This window comes from Choloepus didactylus, chromosome 5 (assembly GCF_015220235.1).
Source record: "Choloepus didactylus isolate mChoDid1 chromosome 5, mChoDid1.pri, whole genome shotgun sequence".
NCBI lineage: Eukaryota > Metazoa > Chordata > Mammalia > Pilosa > Megalonychidae > Choloepus > Choloepus didactylus.
The window spans coordinates 112904312-112930209 of record NC_051311.1 but is presented as its reverse complement, the minus strand read 5'-3'; the positions used below and the strand labels follow the sequence as shown (position 1 = coordinate 112930209).

The 25898-nt window shown below is 37.0% G+C and overlaps 1 protein-coding gene across 5 annotated transcripts in view; it reads right to left on the bottom strand.

The window, feature by feature from the left end:
• Nucleotides 1-25898, bottom strand: part of ASB4 (ankyrin repeat and SOCS box containing 4) — a 163386-nt gene that overhangs the window by 29507 nt on the left and 107981 nt on the right. The window contains exon 1 of one of the 5 annotated variants that reach the window (XM_037836728.1): nt 4846-4957. The exons of the other annotated variants lie outside the window; for them this stretch is intronic. The gene's annotated coding sequence lies outside the window, so the exon portion shown is untranslated. Of the gene's footprint in view, nt 1-4845; nt 4958-25898 lie in introns of those variants that run through there. 5 annotated transcript variants of the gene reach the window in all.

The following is a 25898-nucleotide window of genomic DNA, read 5'->3' as shown; positions in this document are numbered from 1 at the left end:
GTTTTTCTGGCTGCCTCTCCTTTAAACTCTGACTTCCACACATTTTCCGTTTTTCCCAAGTTCCATTTCTGGTCCTTATGGGACAATAGTACCATCTCCTTGACAACCAGCAAATGCACCCAGGAGAAAAGAACAAAGGATTTCTGCCAGAAAGAAGGAAATTTGAGGATTTTAGTTCTTACTCCCAAGTGGATTTATAAATAGAAGTGATTCCTATAAATAAATAGCTTATGCCCATAAAATAGCAAATATCATTTAAAATAAAGCTAAATCTCAACCTCTGAAACTCATACAAGTGGTTTTCAAAATCAATTGTTTTGATGGTGTCACAAAATAATGTGTTTCTTCTCTTTCAAAGCAGGGGAATCTACAAGTTTGGTCCAAGCAAACTCTAGTGGTATGGAAATTGCCCAGTTCTCTGGCTGAAATTACAGTATTAAGATCTGTTAGGGCCGTGTAAGTCTATAGGATTTCCTCAGAACCCAGATAAAGAAAAATAGAAATAAAACAAAAAACTTTGACCACCAAGCTAGCCTAAAGGTCCTATTTTGCATCTTAAGGGGTAGAAGCTTTTGATGGATAGAAATACACATTCAGTGAAGAAAAAGTATTGAAATATTGCAATATGTTTGACTTGCTGTTGACAAAGAATGTAAGAACCACAAATTTTTAGTGCTTATAAAGCACTATAGGGATTATTTAGTCTGGCCCACTTATTTAACATACCAGGAAACTGAAGCAACTTTTACTTTTTTCTGACAGGGAATGTTAAGTACTAGGGTGGCCAGCTTGAGAAGCTGAAATTTCCCTTTTCTGCCAAACTTAATGGGATGAACCAAATGTCCCCTAAGTGGCAGAGTCTATAATCATTTCTACTGGAAATTCTTATAGCTACATTGAGTATAAATCTAAAAAAGATACAATTATTTTTACTTTGCAAGCTGCTATTTATTAAGCACTTAACATCTGCAACATTCTGAGCTAAATATTTTCAAGTATTGCCTCATTGAATCTTCCCAGCAACCCTTTGCACTGGTGCAGTTTTTATTCTAAGTTTACAGAGAAGAAATTTGTAGTAAGAGAGGTTAACAACTTGCCAAAAGTATACCAAGCCAGTAAGCAGTGGAATTGAGGCTTCAAAATCTCTTAACAATGTGTTATTCTATCTCAATATTATTTTGCTGGAGGAAACTTTTTCTGTACTTTGCTTTCTTGTGGTATGTGAGAACTTGAAAGTAAATGAGAAATCACTTTACATTTTGTTAATTAAAAAACTCTGTTCTCCAGGTCTTGGTGCCTTTATGCCCTTGTTTATGGCTTCCCCTGATCAAGTGGAACATTTTGAGGAAGGCAATACTCCTGCAAGCATGCTCAGTATCCTAGACAACTCCCCCCCGCCACCCGCTGTGAGGTTTCCGAGAGCACACTGCTCTGTAAACTCTGAGACTGTCTGTACTCCCAACTTGCAGAAAGCAGAATTATTAACCAAAGCTCTTCTTTGAAGAAGCCATCTGTGTTCATCAGTGTTCTGCCCTGGAGGAGTTCTGGGTCAGGTCTCCTTTCAGGTCAGAACTTCTTCGCTCTAGAGTGAAGTGGAATGAATAAGAACTTCTTCCCAGAAGCCAGATACAGGGTAGCTTCAGATGCTGAAGAATTTCCAGTAAGGAAGGGAATCAAAGGGCCACGTGGAAAATTTTACAGTCTGACTTGGAACAAACCACATCCTTTATTTTTTGAAGTACTTGGACATTTACAATTGATCCTTAACCTCTTGGTACAACTAGATATGCTGCACGCTTTCCTTTTCTCTCCAGGAAATCTTTATTTTTCCACTTGAATTGTTTCTTTCATGTAACTTTTCCAAGTGATAAAAGTAGGCTACTTTCACTACTTTTTGAGGATATAAATTTTGTGGTTTATTCAAGTAATTAGAGACCACAAAGATAAATTCTTGATACTTTAAAAATGTGGTTAATGTGAAAATAAAGCATGCATTACATACTCTATTAAAAAACATATGTACAGTTTAAAATGTAATTGTAAAGCCATCACCTATGTAACCATTTCCCAGGTCAAGAAATGAACACTGCTAGCTGCTGTGAAGCCATCCACTTTCTCATGTTTCCCACACCATCACAAACCCTCGGTCCTGCCAGAGGTAACTATTATTCTGACTATTGTGATAATCACTTCTTTGCATATTTTAATAGCTTTGTCATCTTTGTATATATCCGTAAACAAGATAATTTAGTGTCACTTATTTTTTGAACTTTATGAAATCATAAACACGTATTATTTTATGATTTGCTTCTTTCACTCATTATGTTTGTGAAAATCATCTGCATTGTGATGTCTAGCTCTCATTTGTTCATTTTATTGTATTCTATCTCATAGCATGAATAAGCTACAATTGATTTGTTCTACTGGTGATGGACACTTTAAGTTTTGGGCTATTACAAACAGGGCTGCTGGAGCATTCTTGAACGGGTACCCCGGTGCTCATACACAAGGCTTTCTCTGGGTTTTATACCATGAGTGGAATTGCTGGGTTATTGAATATACATATTTTCAACTTCATTAAATGATGCCAAACAAGCGATTGTGCCAGTTTACACTCCTGAAAACTGTGTGTGAAAGTTCTGCTTATAACACATTCCCATTCATATTTGGCATTTTCAGTCTATTAAATTTTAGCCAATCTGGTGGGTTGTGTAGTAGCACCTCATTGGGTTTGAATGTTTGTTTACCTAATTTCCAATAAGCTTATACATATTTTAACATTTTATTGACCAACACTGCTTTTTTATTTGCTATTATATCATAAGCATTTCCATGTTATTCTATAATCCTCATAAACGTCATTTAAAAATAACTACATAATATTCCATAGATTGGGTATACCACAGTTTTCTTACCAATTTCACTACTATTATATGTGAAGGGTTTTTCCAAATTTTTGATCTTGTAATAATGCCACAATTAATAACTTTGCATGTAAATTTTAGGATTATTTCCTTGGGATAAATTCTCCCAGAGTAGAATTATTAAGCTGAAACACCTGAACCATTAAGGACATTTATGAGTAATTATCAATAGTAATATTTACAAGGAATGAAGTCCTCATACATGCGACAACATGGATGAACCTTGAAGATATCATGTTCAGTGAAATGAGCCAGATGGAAAAGGACAAATATTGTATGATCTCACTGATTTGAAACAATTAAATATGCAAATGCATAAAGTCAGAATCTAGAATATAGTTCACCAGGGGACAGGGTGGAGATAGGGAATGGGAAGATAAGACTTAAAATGTATAGGGCTCCTATTTGGGATAATGGGAATGTTTTGGTAATGGATGGTGGGGATAGTAGAACAACACTGTGAACATAATTAACAGCACTGAAATATATCTGAATATGATTGAAAGGGGAAATGTTAGATTGTATACATGGTAACAGAGTAAAAATTAAAAGAAAAAATCCATGGAACTATATTATACAAACAGTGAGGCCTAAGTTAAACCATTGATTTTAATTAATAGTACAATTATAAAAATGTGCTATCATCAATTGTAACACATGATCCGCACAAATGCAGGGTGTTGGTGGTGGGGTAATATATGGGATTCCTGTATTTTATGCATGGTTGTTCTGCATACCCACAACTTCTTTAATTAAAAAAAAAGTAATATTTACATATCTCCCATCGATACCCTAGAGTAGCTATTTCATTCACTAATATGTTATTATAAATTTTGTAAAAATTTTTGTTAGTTTAGAAGTAAAATATGCTCTTTTTTCAAATCTAAATTTATTTGATTACTAAAATTTGAACACCTTTCCTATATATAGTATTTCTTCTTCAGTTTATTGCCCAAATTTTCTCCTACTATATGCTGATGCCTTTCTGCTTTGTTTGCATTCACATGAGCGCTTCATTAAATTAAGATGTAAGCTTTTGCTATCATTTTGCTACACAATTTTTAACTATTTTATTTGTATTTTTCTTAAATACAGTGATGTCTACTTATACAGTCAAAATTTTCCTTTGCTTTTTTCCTTTGTATTAGAATGTCCTATTCCCTTCAGTGGTTGCATAACTATACAAATTGAATATAATCTAGTTTTACAGAGTTTAAAAATACTTAACATTTGTTTCATCTGGAACTGATTTTGGTGTAGACATCAATTTGGAAAGAACTGACATTTTTACAGTATGGAATGTTTCCCTGCAGAAACATGTTCTGTTTATCTAAAATGTTTCTTAACATTTCTATAAATTATGCCCACGCACCTTCCTAAAAAAAAACTCAGCAATTTTGATGAAATTATCAAAAAATTCTATTATCGAGAATAATGAAAGGAGAGTATCAAACACTTTGGTAGAACAGGAAAAACTTAATATATTTTCATTATTATTTTTGGAGTAAAGTTTTCATTATTTTGGAGTAAAGTAACTTTTAATGAGGGAAGAAGCCCCTCCATGAACCTTTTTTTTACACAAAGCTAAGTCTAGCAGTGGTCTGGAATGGTGGCAATTGAGACAAAGATTTAAATTTGCTCTGAATTTTCAATTTTCTCTGTGGTCAGGGGAGACAGATTTGTGTGCACTGAGAACAAGATGGAGAGGAAAGATAAGATTTGAATGGTAAGTGTGGAGGTCAGCCACAAGAAACAGCAGCGGGCCAGGCCAGGCCCATTTCTTGAAGCCAGGATAACCCAGGGACTTTTCACAGGGCCATAGATGTTAAGTTTTTCCTGTTCTACCAAAGTGTTTGATACTCTCCTTTCATTATTCTCAATAATAGAATTGATTCCATGAATCCTAATTACGTGACCTTACATTTTCTTTATTATTTTTTTGTGAAGATTGGATGAACATCCACCATCAGTCATCTTCATGGCTCCACCTGCTGGCCTCTGCTACTCCCCAAGGTTACGAGGTGACCCTCAGAGCTGTCCTCTCCCAAGCATCCACACTGCACCCAAGTTCTGTCATCTCCAATTGCTGCATGGGAAAGGGAAAGGAGAGCAGGTCTCCATCACCACCGAAACTGTATCCATCTTTCCAGACTCGGAGAATCCACACCCCCCACTTCATATCCCTCAACTACCCTCCCCCCTCTCTTTGTCCTAAGGGACTTCATTTCTTGAAGAGCCTTTGAGTGGGGAGATTGGTGGAAAGATGGAGAAGGAGCCAGATCAGTGCTTTTCAACCCTTTCAGCCATGCCTTTCCTGTTCTGCAATGAAATTCATAGATAATATAATCTACCTTCATGCATACTTTCTAAAAAAACAAATATAATGCCCTATCTAACATGTATAGGTAAAATGAAAGTAATTTCTAATAATTTTAATCACATAATTATGATTGGTATAAATAGCATGAATACATTGTGACAATATAGTGACAGTCAATATGATAATGCTTGGTGATGACTACTCTAGATAACATAATGAAAGAATGATTTGCTTGCACACATATGTAGAATCACCATGAATGTAAGTGCTATGTATTTGAACTAACACAGGTGTTTTCTGTTGTGACTCAAATACCACTAGTATCATTGCCATAATGAATGGTATTTCAAAATGAGAAAAAAATATCAATAAAGTTCTGAACAAATCCAAGTCCAATCTTGCCGTGATTCACACTTAAGTTACATTCCTGGAAATTTCCATATTTATTTAAAATTTGATAACATTTTGTATTTACATGTAAAATGGAATCAGGTTAGAACTCTATTGTGTTACTTCATCTAAATATCTCCTATCAAATCTAAGCTTTTAAAAAAGTTATAAAAAATTCAAATATACAGAAAATCCAGAAAATATTACAAAAGACATATCTATATACCACTACCCATATTTAACAGATTTTTTTGCCACATTTGCTTTACTTTTCTTTTTTCTAAGGTAAAATTTTTCAGAAAAAATGTACCCCATTTCCTCCCTCTTCATCCCCTTTCTTTCTTCACAGAGATAGTTACTATTCTAAAGTTGATGTTTGTCATTCCTTTGTAATTTTTTTCTGGTACTATTTATATATGTAGCCATAAACAATATATACTATTATTTTGTGTTTTTAAAAATTTCATGAATGATGGCTTACTTCTATAACTTGCTTTTGTCAATCATATGTTTTTGAGTGGATAGCTGATATTTTAAAATGCTGAATAATTCCAAATAATTCCAAATAAAATTAAACTGCCTCCAAGTCCCCATTTTTTAGGGTTGACGGAATATCCATAATCAGTCACAGTTCCATCTACTCGGCTTTGCTACTCTCTACAGGCCACGAGATGTCCCTCAGAACCATACTCTCCTAAGCATCCACAGTTTATAAGTTCCTCTACTAAGGACAATTAAGTTGCTTAATTTTTTTACAATAACCTACATCTATAAATTTGTGCAGGAGTTTCTGGATATGAAACAGAAATACTGGATATTAGTACATGAATATTTTCAACTATATTAAATTATGTTCATCAGTGTTTGTATCAGTTTATACTTCCATCAGTAGTTTAAGGGCTCAACATCATTTCCAATACTTGATACCTTCAAACTTTATAATATGTACCAATTAGGTGGTATTTTGATTTAATTTACATTTTCCCGATTACTAGTAGGGTTGAGTGTCTTCGCATATTATTTACAGGTCACAGAATTTCCACCTGTATAAATTGCCTATTTGCAGCCTCTGCCCATTTTTAATTGGGTTATTTGTGTTTTTCTTATTTATTTTTCAATATATGATTAAGATCATTATGGAGAAAACAGTAAAAATTTTATTTTATGGAGTGACAACTAGACAATGAAACATAATTTAGAGCCCAGAAACAGACCTACTTGAAGAAAGCATTTGTAACGACAGATGGGGTAGTACAGATCAGTGGAGAAATAATGGTATTAGGGCCAAAGACTAAGTGTTATAAAAGCACAAATTTTAACTCCAATGTACAGATGTGTGTGTATTAAATTACAGACACAGTAAAAGTAAATGAAAAACAAAATTGTAAATTTCTGAACTAAAAGTGTAGGAATTGGAGACAAATGGGCAATCCTCCATATTCAGGTAACTATGTGTCCAGAATACTCTCTCAGCTTACTTGCTTTTGATAGAAGCGATATTACCCAAGCCGTCTGTTAGACATGAAACTATAGGGCACATCTTCTTGATTCCTTCACTCATTTATCCGGCCCTTGTTTATATACTTCCCAATATTTGTAAATAGAATGTTGATTATTTTCACTTTTTTTTTGTCTTTCAGCAGGTTGGAAGAGGGTAGAGAGATCTGCTGAACAGCTGCTAAGGTGTATTTAGTTTCTTCTCTCTTGGTCTTTAACCTCCTCAAACCACTAAACAGCGGGAGCCCTCCACCTTGTCAGAAGCACATTGCTCCTGGGCAGGGGACATGCTCAGGATTCAAATTGTTCCTTGTCTCAGGGATGTACCAGATCATTTGATATAAGGCCCCAGTGAAAAATGTCACTGGAAATTGGTTTGTTTAGGTCTTACGCTTAAATTGTTCCACTTTTTCCTTATCTTTGGCCCAGCCCCTTTCACCTTCCTTTAGGTCAAAAGAGCAAAAATGGTGAATCCTACCAGTTTTTATAGATATCATTAGTCCTTAGGGATTTTGTCTTCCCTTTAAGATATCTACACCTTTGGTCCACAACTAGCCCAACCCTGAATACTTCACCCATCTTCTAAAATGCTCTCTTTGGAAATAGGAGTAGTGCGTTCAACTCAAGACTCATTCATCCATATTGCGAATATTTTTTTCAACTTCCTACTTTGTGTCAGGTACAGGGAGAGATCAGTGCATAAAAATACCAAGATCCCTGCTATCAAGAATTTTAAGGAAGCATAGAAAATAAATAAGCATGCAAATAAATGACATGACAATCTCAGACTGTGATAAATGCAATGAAGAAAGAAAAACAGGGCATAACGAGAGTGACCATGAGGTCTGGCAGCAGAGGTCCAACCTCTGGCTTGAGAGCAGCTGTGAAGTGTCCAGGGGAAAAGCATTCTAGGCAGAGGGAGCAACAAGTGCAAAGGCCCTTAGGCATAGGAAGCTTGGCATGTTCAGAGAACAGAAAGAAAGCTACTGCTGCTGGAGAATAACAAGGGAGGTGAAGAAACAAAGAACATAAGGTTGACACTATAGGCAAGGGTTAAATGATGTCGGACCTTTTAGGCTGTGTCAGAAGTCTGGGTTTTATTCTTTTAACCTCAACCATTCTATTTTAATATGTTACTTCTTGAAGTTTGTGGGATGAAGCTGAACTATTTCCTTGGTTTTAGCATTGCAGCCATATTCAACACTTTTTGAAATATTTTAATCTGGTATCATAATAATAGAAAGCAAGCACACATAAACAACAAAGAAAAGTCTCTTTATTTCTTTAATTACATTTCTTTCCTTGAAGACTTGCCTACTTTCTTTTTGTATACACATATCCTGATGTCTCTTCTCTTTGTGCTTTTATTTCTAAGTTTTGTCATTTTATATTAGATACACCTCTAATTAGGCACAAATTACTAGATTTTATTCTTCTTAACCAGTGATAGAGTAAGTCTTTTAATCCATGATTTATATAAGATTTTGTCCTTGAGCAGCTATAATATGTCTTTAAATACTACTGAGTGCTGGATGCTGGGTTCTAAATAAAAGGAACACGCATTGTCTATTTTCATAGGCATATCCAGATGACTAAATTTATACCATAGTTTGCTTTTTAATTAATTTTCCTTGGCTACTCAAAATTACTTCTATTAAACAATAAGGCACATGGTTAAAAAAGTTAAAATTATGGAAGGCCAAAAAACACTGAGTGGGTGGAGAAAAAGTGTCTATTTTTAGATCTTTTGGCTTTTATCTCCATAACTTCAGCTAGTTATGGAGTTATCTATCTCTTTTTCCACTTTATTTAGATAATGTTTTTTACTCTCTGACATACATGGTGAGTTTTTGTTCATTTATGTTGACAATCCTTCTTTAAATATTTGATCTCTTTATCACGTTTTAGTTTTGTGGAAACCTTAAAACTTTTGTATATTTAAACATCTATTTCTTAATCCATGAATTTATTTCAGTAGCTCTTGACACATGCTTTATGAAATGAGGATGTCTACAAGCTATTTTTCCTCCTACACTTAAATATGTCGTTTTTAGCAGCTATAATTTTAAAGTAGTTATATTTGGTTCTGCAACCTCAATCAACTCTTTTTTTGTCCATGGTTAATTACAAATGTTTTTCAACTAATAAACAGTATTTAAATTATTATGACTTGGAAGCTGAGGTCATTTTGGCCTCTAACTAGAAATAGAGAAATATGGGCCATGGTGCAATGCAGGCAGTAACCCCTGGCCAGGGTCAGCTTCACACAGGTCCCCACACTTCGAAGAGCCCCATGCTTGGTTTAATACTCTGCTGTCACCATCCTGAAATTCTTAATGATACTTTTTAATGGGAGACCCCACATTTTCATTTTGAACTGTCCTTCCTCTAGCCCACACCAGAAAAACTGAGTCTTGAAGCCAATACGTATACTATGAATCTCCTACACCAGTGGATTTCCTACATTAGTTACCCACCACCTAAGAAAGGAGAAAGAGCATGGTAGTAGCTACACTTGAAATTTCACCCATTCGCCCTACAGATTCCACCCAGAGTTAGAGCATGCTGGGGTCCTACAGTAAGAGCTGACCCAGCTGCTCAAGGTAGTCAGCCTGCTGAGTAGGTGGCCAGTGTTAGGGTTAGGGTGATTAATGGCAGATGAGGAACTCATCCTGTTGGTTCTCCTACCTACCTTTTGGCCTTCCCCTTCCCCACATTTATTATTTTAATCAGGGGCTGGTAATCTTGCATCCTTCTAAAACCGACTGTGACTATTGCATTTGATTTAAACTACTACACTATAGTTATTTTAATTTATGTCTACATGCTTTGAACATCTGCCAAATCCATAGGGTGATGGAGCTAGAAATAAGAACTTTCCTGCTCTTCTTTCCTCCACTTCCTTTCCCTTTGCACCAGCTCTGGTGGTTGGAAACCACCATTACTAAGAGGGAAGAGGAGTGGAAGTGTTAGGTGTGGAAAGAGACTTTGTACCTCTTTCTCAGTTGAATGCTTCCAGTCTGAAGCAGAGTTCATCAAGCCAAGAGAAGGGAAGGAAGCTCAACTTTTAATCAAGCCCGAACTTTTAGGCAGTCCTGGACATCCAGCTTTTGGAATGAGACCAGGTTTTGAGACTAAAAGTGATTGTACAACTTTGTCTTACGTAAGAGATACCAGGGAAAACATGGAACTGCCCAGGTTTCCACCCCATAGCAGGGAAGAAACTAGGCCTTCTGAATAATTTAAAGTGACAGTGAAAGACAAAATAAAATTGCTCTATGAATACAACCCATATATCATACTTGATCCAGTTGATAATCATGTGTCTAGCAAATTTTTCAGGCAGGGCAGCTTTTGCCACAGCTTCTAAAAACTCAAAGCCTGAGACTATTTTTTCTTTTATCATTCATCAAAAATAACATTTAAAGAGTACAGAATTCTTGTGTAGTGGCATTTTCTTCACAGAATCCTGTAGGTTTGTTCTTCTCTTTTCCAATACTGAATGTTATGGAGAAATGGAAATGCACCAAAATTTCTTCCTTTACAGGTAATTTAATTTTTATTTACTTACTTGCTTGTAAACTTTTACCATTGTTCTTTATTGCTGAAATGTAATATTTCATTAAATGTATACCCAGATCTTTTCCATTAATTTTGCCAGGAACCAAACTTATCCATTTCATCTCCAAACAATTGTATGTTTTTTGATAAAGAATTCTTTTCTTTATCCTTTTTTTTAATGTTGGTCATTTTCAAAAAAGGAAGCATTTCTTTATGTATTGACAATTATAAAACTTTTTTTTTTTGCTTAAAATGTTCACCACATGCCACTTATCAAATTTTAGTCATTGATAAGAAATCCTTTCTCCCAATTTTTTTTAACCCCTATCGCCAAATGGATGAGGGAAAACATGATACATTACTCATGGCTTTCTTTATTTGTGTGGCTTAAAACATTTCTTATACCACATTTTCTGTGGGTCAGGAATTGGGGAGTAGCTTAGCTGAGTGGTAGTGGCTCAGGGTTCCTCATGTGGTTGTAGTCAGACGTCAACAGGGGTTGCAGCCATTGGAAGGCTTGACTGGGGCTGGAGGATCTGCAACATGGGTCAGTCACATGGCTGTTGGAAGGATGTCTCATTTCCTATCTGGATCTTGCCAGAAAGTCTCAGTTTCCTGGCAAGTGGGCCTCTCCATTCTCTGCTTAAGTGTCCTCCTGACATGGCAACTAACTTCTCCCAGAATGAGTGATCTCTAAACTAGCTATTTACCAGGAACCCACATCCTAGGACTCTAGGGAGTGCTGTGGTGATACAAGCATTGGAATGCCAGGAGCTGTCGTCAACCAAGCATGGCCTTCTTTTTAAGGTGCTAAGTCAGGGTGAAAATTCTTTTTAAGGTGCTAAGTCAGAGTGAAAATTCTTTAGTCATAGTGGCTATAGTGACCTGCAACATGTGCAAGAACATGAGGGAACATGGAAAAAATACTATGGGTTTGAGAAGGAATCTGGTTGAATTTATTAGCTTGAGGAAGAAGTTTAGAACCCTGACAACTGCTTGCTTTATCTGAGATAGCTTTGATGTAGTTGGTTTACTCTTAGTTTCATCAGCTTGAACTTTGCCTGCCTCAGTTAAAAACCTTGCTAAGGCTTACACACGCTTTTGTACAGGTGAAAAACAGCACATTTGTTCAGTGTTCCTTTATGAAAATATTAATAATGCCCACAAATATTTGAGCACTCACTAGGAATTTTACATTCACTGTCCCACATACTATTTACAGTAAGCATTCTTGAGAAACATCTATTATTCAAAGGTAAGATCTCTTTTATCATATTCAGGGCTTTCTAGTTTTCTGTGTATTTGGGATTGTTTCCTAAGTCTGCATCTTCATCATGGATGCAATTTTGTACAATGTCAAGTTTGTTATTAACTGTCAACAAAGCATATTTTCAGTTGACTGCCTTGTTCTAGTTTCAATTCTGCCCTTTCATTCCACAATCCATGACATATATATTTCCTGTGTCTCCCACGGTCTTGTCTTAAGTGAAATCTTAAATGAAATACCATTTCCTCCCATTCCTCTGATATTTACATCCTGCAGAGTCTGGAGTTGAGAACTCCCTTCTTCTAGAACAAGAGTGAACCATTACCCAAATTTGTGTAAAAACCCTCATGCTTTAAGGTTTATGTCACCTAACAGAGCCACCCTTTAACTATTCTTATCTATAATCTCACAAATTCTGAGCCACTCTTCCATTTTCACCCAACACACAGGCATAAGTCTTTCTTTTATCTTTGTGCTGGTATCATCCTGCAATGCTTTTGTGGATGGCCCATTCAACACTTCTCTGCACATTCAGTGCTGTAAGTGATGCAATTCTTGAAATTCTGTTCTTACCATTTTCCCCGGGAGAGCTTTCTTCTCCGTTTCGGGCAACTACTTCATGGTTTTCTCTATGATACCCCTTCTTCTCACCCCCTAAATTGTGTTGCTTCACCCTGGACATCAATTTTTGCTTCCTGCAATTCTTACTGTATGTACCTCCCTTGAGCAATACAACTATACTCAAAATTATATGACTAATCATATACCTAAAAAGGGTACTTGTATCTAGAATATATAAAAAATACTTACAACTCAACAAAAAAAAGACAACCCAATTTAAAAATGGGCAAAGGTTCTGAATAGACATTTCTATAAAGTAGATATAAAAATGAGCAACAAGTACATGAAAAGATGCTCAACATCCTTAGCCATTAGGGAAATGCAAGTCAAAACCAAAATGAGATACCATTTTATACCTAATGGGATAGTTATAATTAAAAAGAGAATAACAAGTGTTAGTGAGGATGTGGAGAAATTGGAACTCTCATACACTGCTATTGGGAATGTATAATTGAGCAGTGACTTTGAAAAGCCGTCTGGCAGTTCCTCAAAAAGTGAAGCATAGAGTTACCATATGATCCAGCAACTGCTCTCCTAGGAATATACCTAAGATAACTGAAAGCATATGTCCACACAAACACTTGTATGTGAATGTTCACAGCAACATTATTCATAATAGCCCCAAAGTGGAAACAACCCAAATACCCATCAACTGATGGCTGGATAAACAAAATTTGGTGTATCTATACAATGGAACATTAGTCAGCAATGAAAAGCAATGGAGCACTGATACATGATACAAACATGGGTGAACCCTGAAAACATTATGTTAAGTGAACTTTCCAGAATAGGCAAATCCATAGAGATAGAAAAACAGATTAATGGTTGCCTAGGGATGGGGTGTGGTTTGGGGAAAAACGGAGAGGGGTTGCTAAGAGTTTCTTGTTGGGGTGATAAAATATTCTAAAATTGATTGTGATGATGGTATCACAATACTGTGAATAGACTAAAAGCCATTTAATTGGGTCAATTATATGGCAAGTCGATTATAACTCACTAAAGCTTCTAAAAAATTGTATGACCAGTCTTGATCTGTCCCATTATCTTCAGATATACACATCCAACTGCATTCTGAACAAAGCTACTTGGAGATCCATTGAGCACTAAAATTTAATATGTCCCAAACTGAACTCGTTGTCTTCCTTCTTAGTGTCCCCCTTGCATAAGCTGCATTTCAATTAATAGCATTGTTATACCCCCAGTAAATCAAATAAAAATTCAGAAAGTAACCTTTTACTCTTCCTTCTCCCTCATTCCCCTGCCCTTCTCAGTAATCACCAAGTCCTGCCCTTCTTACTTCCTCCCCTCATTACCACTGCTGAGTTTGTACATTTGCATTTCCTATGTAGGCTTATCTTCCATAATTTCGAGGGTAATGTATTTTAAATGTCTATCAGACCATATAGTCTCTATGAAACAATCTAAGCTTTTTATCATAAAAGATAAAGCTCTCTAAAAATCTGCCTCCTACCTCTTCAGGCATCCCTCCTTCTGATTCCTTATCTTGTACATTGTGCTTTAATTACTGAGTATCCTGTGGTTCTGTGCAAACACCTATGTGCCTTTGCTTAGGTTGTTTCTTTGAACTGGAACAACCTTAATTTCTTCTTTGACTGACTAACTCTACTCACCCTTAAAGACCTAGAGCCAGGTGTTCCAGAAAACCTTCTCTTCCCTCCAGGATGCACTCAGTGTCCCTCCACTGTAAAAATTTTACTATAGCACTCTGATGAATGACAGAGTTAGGCATCTTTTCCCTCACTTTAATATCCTTCAGAACAGATGTCATTACTAGTTGTCTTTGTGTCTCTAGTGCATTCATTCAGTCAATAAATATTTATTTACCTACCTACTATGAATCAGCTACTGCTCTAGGCATTGAGATGGACAATATCTTCATCTTCATGGAGTTTACAGGTTAATGAAGAAGACAGACAAAAAAGTTAACTCATACATGTATGAAAAAATTCCAGATAGTGATGTTATGAATAAAAATGAAGTTGGGTGTGATGATGGAGAATGGGAAGAAAGAAGCTGAGGCTCTTCAAGAAAGCATTTGTGACCAAGGAAAGAAGCTGTCCGAAGATCATGGGGAAAGGCTTTCCTGGCAAAGCAAACAGCAGGGGCAAATTTGCTGAAATAGGAACAAGCTTGATGTGTTCAGAAAACAGAAGGAAGGCAAGTATCAAAAGAAGTGAATGTCAGAGGGAATGGCAGGAAATAAATAGCATTGGTGAGGCACATAGAGACCAGACAGTGTCAAGTTCCCATTTAGACTGTACTCTAAATGTGAGGGGAAGCATTGTGGAGTGAAATGATCAGATTTGCCTTTTTAAAAGATCACTTTGGCTGGCTGTGTGAAGGGTGGACTATGTAAAAGGAAAGCATGAAAGCAGGGAGACCATCAGACATCTACTTTTGTAGTCCAGGGAGAAATAATTTTGCTTGAATTAGGGTGGTAATAGTGTAGGTGGTTTGAATTGGTCAGACTGGCGATGTACTTTATGGCATTCACAGGTCTTGATGTAATGGGGTGTGAAGTAGGAGGTGCAGTGAGGAATCAAAGATGCCTTCTGGGTTTTTGGCTTGAGCAACTGAAAAAGCAGAATTGTCATTTATTGAGATGGGAAAGGTGGAGGGTGTGGAGACAGGGATGGGAAACACAGGTTCAGTCTGGACAAGATAAGTTTGACGTGCTTATTAAACATCTAGTAGAGGTGAGTTACATACAACTGGATAGATGAATGTGGAGTTCAGGGGAAAGGGTCAGGCTAGGAATCTAAATCTGAGAGTGAGCACCATTTGATGATATTTGAAGCCATGGGACTAAATGGGCTTACCCAGGTTTGAGTTTAGATGGGGAAGAGGAGTCCTCAACTGAGCCCTGGGACATGCCAATGTCTAAATGTGAAAAAGAGAAACAATCCAGCAAAAGAGACTAAATTAAGGTCTGTAAAGGAGTAGAAAAACAGCTTGGCTCTATAAATGCTTATTAAACTGAACTATTTTCATGAAGTCTGTTATAACAACTTTCTCCGTCTTTAACAGCTACTTGTATTTTTTAACAGTTTTGAAAACAGGAAGCAAATATCACAAACCATATCTCTTTGTCTCCTGAAGCAAATTGTTTTCATATCGAAGCTTATCTGCCAACTCCTTAGAATATTGCTTCCATCCCTTGGCTGTGGACTTTTTTCTTAGAACCCATGTTTATTTATTCCTTTACTTTTAATTTACTCAATCCTAGGGGAAAGATATCTTTCTAGACCTGGTACTGGAGAACAATGAAGATATAAGCACTTCAGTCGCATTATATTTATTTTTTTGCCTTTTTAATTAAAAAAAAAACATTGATTAAAATTTAATAAAGTCACCTCAGATAAGACTGAATAATTCAGACTTTGAAAAATACACCATAATAATACCATTTTGCCCTAGTCTTGTTGGGCTCAGAAAGTCAGACCATGTCTGGCGGTGATGTATCTGCTGAAGGAAATGACTGCCACTACCATCATTCAACTAAAAAAGAGGTAAACCCTGAGGAAGGGCTTTTTCTTTTTATTGGGGAGGGGGGGTGGGGTGAGGTGGGGTAGTGGCTATAAATTTGGAGAAAGTGAAAAAGGATCTATTTGTCTATCTAGGTTGAAAATTCAGTTTGTCTTGGACTCAGAGCAAGGGAGTCCCTTTTGCTATGTAAAATAACATACTTTACGACATAGACATCTTTTGGAGCCATTATTCTGTCCACTTCAGTGAGAGAATTTGCCCTCAGATGGGAAACTGGAGGACAGACTGACGTACACAGGGATAAATGCAGTTCTTGTTCTCACCGAATGAGAACCCCTCTAGCTATAGGTCCCAATTCCATTCTTTTAATCCAGCATTTTCTAAAATCCGTTCTGTGGAATACTAATACCACCAGAGGTTTTAAAAATACTTGTGGTTAAACAACCTTTTAGAATCTGTGTATTTTGTATATTTATGATTCACATTAATATATGAAAGATTCTGAAAAGTCCTGTGGTAAATCCTGTCTAATTTAACTTAGGTTTTCTTGGGCTTATTTGACCATGGAACTCATCTTTTTGGAATGCCAATAAACCCCAGCATCAGTGTTTCTTATAAAGGACTTTGAGAAATGCTTTTCCAGACAATACAAAGATGCCTACACAAATCCAGGTATAAGGGAAAAGAACTATACGTGAAGATCAACGAACCTTTGTTTGAGGCCCTTAGAAACAACTTGGATTACTATTAATATCCCCATTTAATTAAAGAGGGTTGAGATTCAAAATAGTTAAATCTTGACTGCACTTGCATAGGTAGTAGATGGGTAGTCAAGATTCGAACCTACTCCAGACCTATGCTCTTCACCACCATACTCAAGTTCGCCTTGTCATACCAAATCATATTAGTGCCCACTGGCCAGCCTTTGGATTAAATGCCACCCCTGGCCTAACTGACTGTGGTGGAGGGAGGACCAACTATTACCAAACATAATAACTAAAGCTTTTCAGCAGGGGCTGTGAACAAGACAGTTCCAGAAAGAGCTGAAGGAGTGGCAGGTATGCTAATTGACATGTCCGATCCACAGAGGACACAAGATTCACAGAATAAGGCAACTGGAAAATCCTAGGGCAGTTTCAAGGCTAATTTACATTGCTGGCAAAATACCAAGAAGCAAAGATGAGACAGCATCACCTAGTGGAAAAAGCCAAGTGCTCTGCATTGAGGGATAACTGCAAAACCTGGTTTCATTAAGCAACTTGATGAAAGCCCAGTGATTTAATCTGCAAATGGGATAACAGTATTAACCTCACAGGATAGTCACCAGGATTAAGTGAGAGTATGGACAAAGTGCCAGGCATGCAATAATTGTTATTATTATTAATTCTTACATCCAATCAGGTCTTTCTCAGGTTTCTTATAGAGTCTTGTCCTCCTTTCCCCCCAGGTTAATTCAACTTTGTTTGCAAGAAGTGAATTCAATTCCAGCCTTTTCCTCCCAGTTCTTTGGTTGTCCTGTCCCTCTTAATTGAGTATTTCTGTCAGACTTCTAAGGCTTCAAGTAAACAAAAGCAAAGGATGCCTGGAGGATTTACTTTTAGTGGGCTCCCTCTCTGGGCCTCCCCAGCAGTATTCAGCCCAACAGTGGCTCTCAATGGGGCTTGATTAATACCTCCTCTGACTGCCTGGGTGGTGCTTTGTCTCAGGAAAGAGAGGGGTCCATTCTCATTCTGTTCCTATTAGCTTTCTAATTAGTAGAAACTTCTCCAGGAAGCTGGCATATGCTTGATTCCTAGTCTCCAATTCTAATGTTTCTGCTATTTCCCCTATTTGTGTGTATGTATTTTTTCTTTAAATTAGCTTAATGGAAAACTGAGATGGGAGCCTCAGGCTCTTGCTTGATTTAACCATCTTACCTCCAAATCTGGGCCCCTGATTCTCGTTCTAAAATTGTTCAGATTGTCTTCCATAAATTATTATTCAAGGGGATTACAAAGAAAACAGTTGCATTTCTGTTTATAAATCTGATATTTTTTGCTAAGTGTTGTTTAAAATGTTCAGAGGATAATACGATACAGGATCCCCTAAGTAAGAAATAAATTAGAGAAGTGCGAATAGAAAAAAATAACATAGTATAAGCCTAAAGAAATTTCATCCTTCAATCTCTTGTTTCAGATAGTTCTAGTTGTAAAACAAAGACAACACATCCAGGCTGAAAACTCAGAACATAAGTCAAACATGGCCTTTGATAGAAGAAATTAAAGTAGAGAAAGCCAGTCAGAGTAGGAAATCTATAAGGCTAACAGAGGGGAAAGGCAGCTGCAATTAACACTTTCCTTCTGAAAAAGCACTTAGGAATAGTCTGGGCAGCAGTAAGCAACCCAAATTCAAGAAAATAGACCTGGGATAGTTTTATCAGTGAAACCCCAAAAATTAGTCTTTGGATTTTAAAAACTGCTAACAGATAAGTTTAGTGACAAGGATACTTACTTTGTACCTAGTTATTCCTACTATTTTAAACCTTGCTATACCACATTTTTGGAGGCAGGAATTAGAAATTCATCAGTGTGGTTTTTGATTAAAAAGCTTCATTTTTAAGGAAAATGAATTAATGGATTTTTAATGTTTCTTTTTTAATCACTTATCTATGCCTTAGTTGGAGCAAATCCAGCAAACACAAATAAAAGTATTACACTTAGAAGGAAAGAATCAGGGTCTGGTTGAAGGGTCTGCCTTGCAACTGTCAACCTTCTAAATAATAGGAAATGGCAGCTTGGGGAGAAATGACTTGATGGGATTCTTTCTGGAACAAGCTTTGGCAGTTTTTCACATCTTTTAATTAAATACCATTCCAATATACCCAGCTGTCTGTCTGTCTGTCTCTCTCTCTCTGTCTCTCTCTCTCTCTCTCTCTCTCTCTCTCTCTCTCTCTCTCTCTCTCTCTCTCTCTATATATATATATATATATATATATATATATATATATATGAAACCCATCTTTAGATACTGGATTATTTTTAAGCTAATGGAATTCTAATACAGTACTTAAACTTCTCTTTTATATAATTAGTGTCACCTTAGCACAAACTTTTTTTCCCAATTTTTTAACTAGCTAAATGTCCCAGAAGGATAAGCAGTTTTATAAACCCATCTCCAGCAAGGCTTAGTGAGATCATCATGGGACCGAACCAAACAGAATTGGTCCTGCTTGAATCCTACCTGCTGTGTGGACAGGGGCCTTATTTAACTCCTCTGAATTTGGGATCCCTCATCTATAAAGTGAGAAGAATAATATGCAACTTACATGGTTGTTGCAAGGGTTAAATGAGACATTTTATGTTAAAGTAAGTGACACAACATAGATGCTTAATGTATGTTCTTTCCCTTTCCATTTTCACCCTCACATGCATATGTACCAGCAACATCTATTTCCTTTACATGTATAGCTGATGCTGTTAACTTTATTAAGCTAGATTTTCCATTAAGCATTTATCCTTATTCATTAGCTAGGAGGACTGATGCACAAAGATATTAAATTATTTACTCAAGTTTAATGAATGAAATTGAAAACCTTTTTCCCCTGCTTAACGTGAATGTGCCCTTTTCAGTATGCAGAGCTTTGCTGCATTTATTCAGATGCTATAGCTAAGTGCTTAGTTTGGAACACAGGATTAATGAGCCTGGAGACATAGTGTTTGTCACCATGGCAACCAAACTAGCTTTGCCCTGTTCCAAGCTCAAAGAAGTATACCAGGATGCTTTACTCTGGCCTGCAGCATACACTGGGTGTTCTTTTTCATATATCAAGCTCCCTATTGCCTCTTCCAATTACACCCTAACTCTCTTGAAAAAATAAAGATTAAAAGAACATCATTGCCCCTTCGGGTTCTTGCTTTTTTAGATATCCCACCTACCCTTCCTCCTCAATACGTTCATCTCCCCATCAGTTTCTGAGTATTTTGGCATTTAACTCACAGTGTTCCTCTCCATACAAATTCCTACCATCACTCTGAGTGACTTTAACAACCACATGGATGACCCAACCAGTGTCCTGGTTTCTCAGTCTCTAGATCTCATTCTTTCCAATGACTTTCTCCTCTCTTCTGACTTGGTGATTTCCATCCATAGACACACCCTGAACTAAATCCTTACCTGACATTTATCAATATCTAGAAATCACTAATTCACACATCCTATTCTCATACCATAACCTGCTGTCTTTCTATGTCACTTGTTCAACTTCCCCTACCACCATTCTTGGAAGTCAATAGAACCCTGCTCTGTGTTCTCTTTGTCCATGACATGTTCCTCACAGTTCTCCCCTCCCATCATCAGAGATTCCATCTTCTATCATTTCAATAACTCTTTTGCCAAAATCTTAAAACTCCCTCCATCTCTTGATAGCACCCATCTGGTGCCACGAGCAAAACGAAGGTTGAGCAAACCCAATTACCTACTGTCTCAGGGCCTACCTGAGCAGCCGAGTACTGTACAGTAAAATCACACTACAGGGAAGACTGGTAGCATGATAAAGTCAAGCATAAAAACTCAACTGGGCCCTCAAGACTGTGCAAAAATCCAATGGTTCTCTGGCTAACTGATTCCCACACTCTTAATAATAATTATATCAAACATTTTACACCTCCTCAAACATCTAGCCCCTCTCCTCACTCTCAAACTTTGTCTCTTACTTTACATAGAAACTACCCTTCAGATGGAAACATCCTTAAGACCTTACAACTATACACATCAACTCCCATCCTCTCCTTCTTCTGCCTCTGTCTACTATAGAACATGTCTTCTCCTCTCTAGAGTCAGTCCCTCCACCTGAGCTCTAGATCTCACTTCCAAGTCTTCTCAGAATCCTTACACTATCTACTATCCTTCCTCTACTTCAATCTCCCCATTAGAGGATTTTACCATCAGTTTTTAAAATGCTCAGGTTTCTGTCACCTAAAAAAATTCTCAAACCCTCTGCATCTACTCTCTTGCCTCCTCTTCACAGAATCTCCTTAAAAGGCTTGTTCACACTCACTGCCCCCTCCACTTTAGTTATCAATCCCCTCCATTCTGACTTCCGCATCCATCACTCAACTGATTGCTACAATCTCTAATTCCTTCCAAGCCACTAAATCCAATGGGAACGTTTAACTCTCAATTTACTTGATGTCTCAATAATATTTGACACTTTTGACTTTCTCCTCCTTCCTGACACATTCTATGTGGAAAAAGAAGCAACTTGTGCAACAGACCATGAACCAAGAGTTGTTCTGCCAGTAACAGTGATGGAATTGATCAGCCACGTTCTCTTGTCTAGTCCTAGTATTGTTATTCATTGAAAAATCAATAAGTATTCTACAACCAATAACCAATATATGCTATGCACTAAGCTATACTGAGCAAAAGAAATCTTTCCTCTTACGAAACATATGGTTTAATGAAGAAGGCAGTCACTAATCAAAGAATCAAACAAACAAAATATGTGTCATGAAGGAAAATTACAATGTGTTAAGGAAATAAAGAATATAACATCGGGACCTAAGTGGGTTTAAGGGAATAATGATCTTTGTGAGTAAAGTCTGAACTAAGGCTTTATGTAGGAGTCAGTCCAGCAAAAAGCAGAGGACAAACGGTTATAGACAACATGTATACTACATAAATATACAAAGACAAGATTTCCAGGTTAAGAAGTTAAATTGAATATCTGCATCTACTTTTACTCTCACTTGACCCCTACTTAAAGGACAGTAAAATTATTTTTTTGAAGGCATAAATCCACAAGAACAAGGCATATAAGAGAAGAGACACCTACAGTACATTGTAAATGTATGCATGAGAGGGAAATGATCCAGCATACCCAAGAAAATTCAATCTTAAGCTGGCAGCAGGGAAAACCAAGAACTAACCCAGCTATCATTACAGAATTCCCAAAAGGCTCAGGAATTGGCAGCACTAAATACTCATAAATGGAGATGAGAAAAAGGACAGGATAAAATAAAGAAAATTAACTGAAAGTCTGTTGAAAAGCAGTCATAATCCAAGATCTGTCCCTCAATTTTCATAAGACAACTGCCCCTCTGTCTCCCTGGCAAAGATTAAGATGTATGCTCTGGGGAGGGTGAAACACAGGGTGTCTATACTGAGAAGCTGGAGGCACAGCTGAGAAAGTGGGTCCTGGAGGGATTAAGTGAACATTTGCCTCAAGAATCCCCAGCTCTCTTCTTCAACTTGGCAACCAAAATACAGGCATTCAGGCTTCAACCCAACAGGAAGTAGCCACGTAACTTTTTCATTAGAGAATCCAACCCGCCTAAGAAGAAAGATCTAAAGATGTCATGTCAGAGATTCCTCAGATAAGAGGTCTAGCCAGATCCCCTACAGCTAAGATCACAGTTAAGAAGCTTCCCCACCCAGCATACACTCAAATGCCAAATCAGCTTTTAGTCACTCACTCTTAAATGTAGGCAGCCAGTCAAGGATTGTAAAACAACAAAGGAAAGCCACCATTATAGTAGACAGAGACAATACAAACAGAGGAAAACAATCTGGGGTAAATCTCCCAGGAAGTAGAGCATAAACATAAAGAAATGTATAACAGGAGAGACAATATAAAAAAATCAGAGAACCAGTCCGAGGCACAATATCCAAATAACAGCTCTTCAAGAAAGAGAGGATGCAGAAAACAGAAACAAACAAACAAACAAACAACAAAAACAAACAAACAAAAAACTCATGAAGGGGATAAATCAGGAATATTTCTCAGAACTGATAGGCATGTGCTTGGGGGTTGAAAGGTCTAGAACAATGGATGAAAATAAATCTGCCAAGGCTGATCATCATGGAATTTCAGAACACCAAAGGCAAAAAGAAACTTCTTAACCCCCAGAGAAGAAAATAATAAGACATATCTTCAGGATGAGGGAATAAATGGCTTCAGATTTTTCAGCAGCAGTACTAGAAACTAGAAGGCAATGGAGCAAGGACTTCAGCATTCTAATGGAAAATTGTTTCAACCTAGAATGCTATACAAGTCAAAGTAGAACAAATGCATTTGCAGCACATGTGGTCCGATAACATGCTTTTTTAGCAACCTGCTACAGGATCAACCAAGAAACAGGAAGACCTGGGATCCAGGAGACAGGAAATCCAACACAGGGGAGAGGCAAGGGATGTCCAGAATGACAGTGGTATACCATGTGCATGCCAAGCTAGGCCTGTTTGGAGCAGTTTTGGAGGCTCCAGAAGGAACTTTTTCAAGAAGATGAAATTCTAAGAATACCCAATGAGTCTAAATATTTTGAGAAAAGATTCAAACCACTGGTAAAAGTTTGGAGGTTAAAACTGTGATGAATAAATAGAAAATTAAGCAAAGGAATAAAACAAAACAATGGATCTCAGGAAAAAAAAACAAATCGTACAAAAAGGAAGTTTGTAGCTGAAAAAGGAAAAATGCTGTGTGTGCACACACGTGTGTGTGTGTGTTTGTGTGTAGGGGAGTAAATGAGAGGAAAAGGAACCAAATCCTCATCATTCCTTATGGTAAATCAATAGGTTGCCATAAAGTGCTTATATTGCTACTCATTTTTTCAATTTTACACATAAATAAATGGCATTTACTTAGCAGTATGCCAATAAATACCAAACTAATCAGCTAAAAGAAGAGGAAGTGGTTGTTTCTGAGGAGGACATAATTGAGAACTATATTTTTCATTATAAACCTTGAAATATGGATCTTTATAATGTCCTTTATAATTTTTATATTCCCTCTACATCTTTTACTGAATATATTTTCTAGGTGCCTTAAATTTCTTGTGATATTATAAGTATTATCTTTTCTTAAATCACAGTTTCAAACTAACTGCTTGTTTCTGGTATACAGAAATGCAATTGATTTTTGTATATTGATCTTAAATGCAATACCTTCGCTGAATTTAATTACTAATTCTCACCATTAGACCATAGATTTTCTTGGGTTTTCTATGTAGACAAACATTTTGTGTAAAATAATGTCCATTTTGCTTCCTTCTTTCCAATCCTCACATATTGTATTTCTTTTTCTGTTCTTTCTGTGCTAGCTAGGACCTCTAGGAAGAGACTGAAGAGAAGTGGAGAGGGCAGCAAACTTGTTTTATTCCTGATTCTAAAGATGATGCTTCTAAAATTTCACCCTTAAAGAGAACATTGGCTTTATAAAGCACTGCTTAAGGCAGTGTTGCCCAGTGTGGTATGATTTTACATGAGGCGTTCTTTATGAAGTGGGGACACCTGCTGCCTGACTGGGTGTGAGATATGACCTGAAAACTAATTTCAAGTTCACCCACTCAGAGCAGAATGAATGGAGACAAGCTCCTAGGGACAAGCAGCCACCAGATAGGGTCATTTTTACCATCAGAGAGGACAGAGTCTCTGTACAGATAGAGGTCAAGAATTTCTTTGCCCATCATTTACTGTTAATGTTACCTTCTATTTATGGCAAGGGATTTTGGTTTGCAACTTTTCATAGTGATATAACTTTTCATTTAAAAGTAAACTTAATAAGTAAAGTCAATTGAAGAAAATATTAAATTAATATTGTACACATGACATCTACAGTAGAGCAGAAGTGTGAAAAATTCCCCAAGATAGTTTGCAAATAACTAAATTTTGTAAGACTCATGTTATTACAATGTATAACATAAGTAGATGGAAAAATGGAAGGTGATGGATGGAGTGGTAAAAGGCGTGTCTGTCAAGGAGGTATATCTATTTCCTGGAAAGAAATGAAGGCCAATGATATCTTGCCTTATTATGTTCCGCCTCATTGAATAGGGCATTTCCTAACATGCAGGTGACCTGTGTTACTGTCATACCAAGTGGCGAGGACAGTCCTTTAAAAGGCATGGCCTCCTTTACATTGCCTTCATGCTATATTCTGCTAGGAAACATTTGAATTTTTATGGCTTTCTTGCAGTAACAAAATGTCCTCCTACTGTCAGGATTTGCTTCATGCAGGGTAAAGCAAGCAGCTTCCATTTTCCTTTTATGAAAGGGAATAGGTAGAAATAATATGCTGCTTTTCAGCCAGCTAAACCTGACCTGACTCTATTCGTAGGGAAATGCAGGATTCACATAGAGGACACTTTCACTGAGGTAAATAAGCCCTCTCAACTGATGAACACTATTATACTAATACCAAAGGAAACAAAGGCTAGATGATGTGGGGCATTAAGTAGAAAAGCAAACAGAAAAATAGCAGACAAAATCCAGCACGGGGACAAAGCAGGCTCTGCAACACTGAAAAAAGTAGGGGAAAATCCTTTACGAGAAAATTGTGTGCAATTTTTAAGCTTCAATTAGCCTTTTCTACAAAGAGCACTTTTCCACAAAGAACTCATTAAATAGCAAATGAAATTACATCGGTTTTCAGTTGCCATGGCATTGGTTTTTCCTTTAACGGTCTTCTCTGGTCCCAGGTTTAATGTCAGCCTGACTTGTCTGTGTGTTGTCTCAATTCCCTCTGTCCAGCCACTTTTCCCCGGAGGACTACAATATAATCTGAGAGAGAAAATCCAGCCCTAAACCATATCCCTAGAGACTGAGAGGTTAAAACTGACCAACAGCAGCACATCATTAACCATGAACATAATAGTTTCCATTTATTAGATGGCAGTGGGTCCCATCCATGCACTCAGAGCTCCTGGAGCCATTCCCAGATCATTCCATAACCATTTATTGAACACTTCCTACGTGCCAAGCACAGTCAAAGAGGCTGAGGATATAAAAATGTGAAAGAAAGGACACAAGATGCTCACAGTTTTCTTGAGTTCCATCC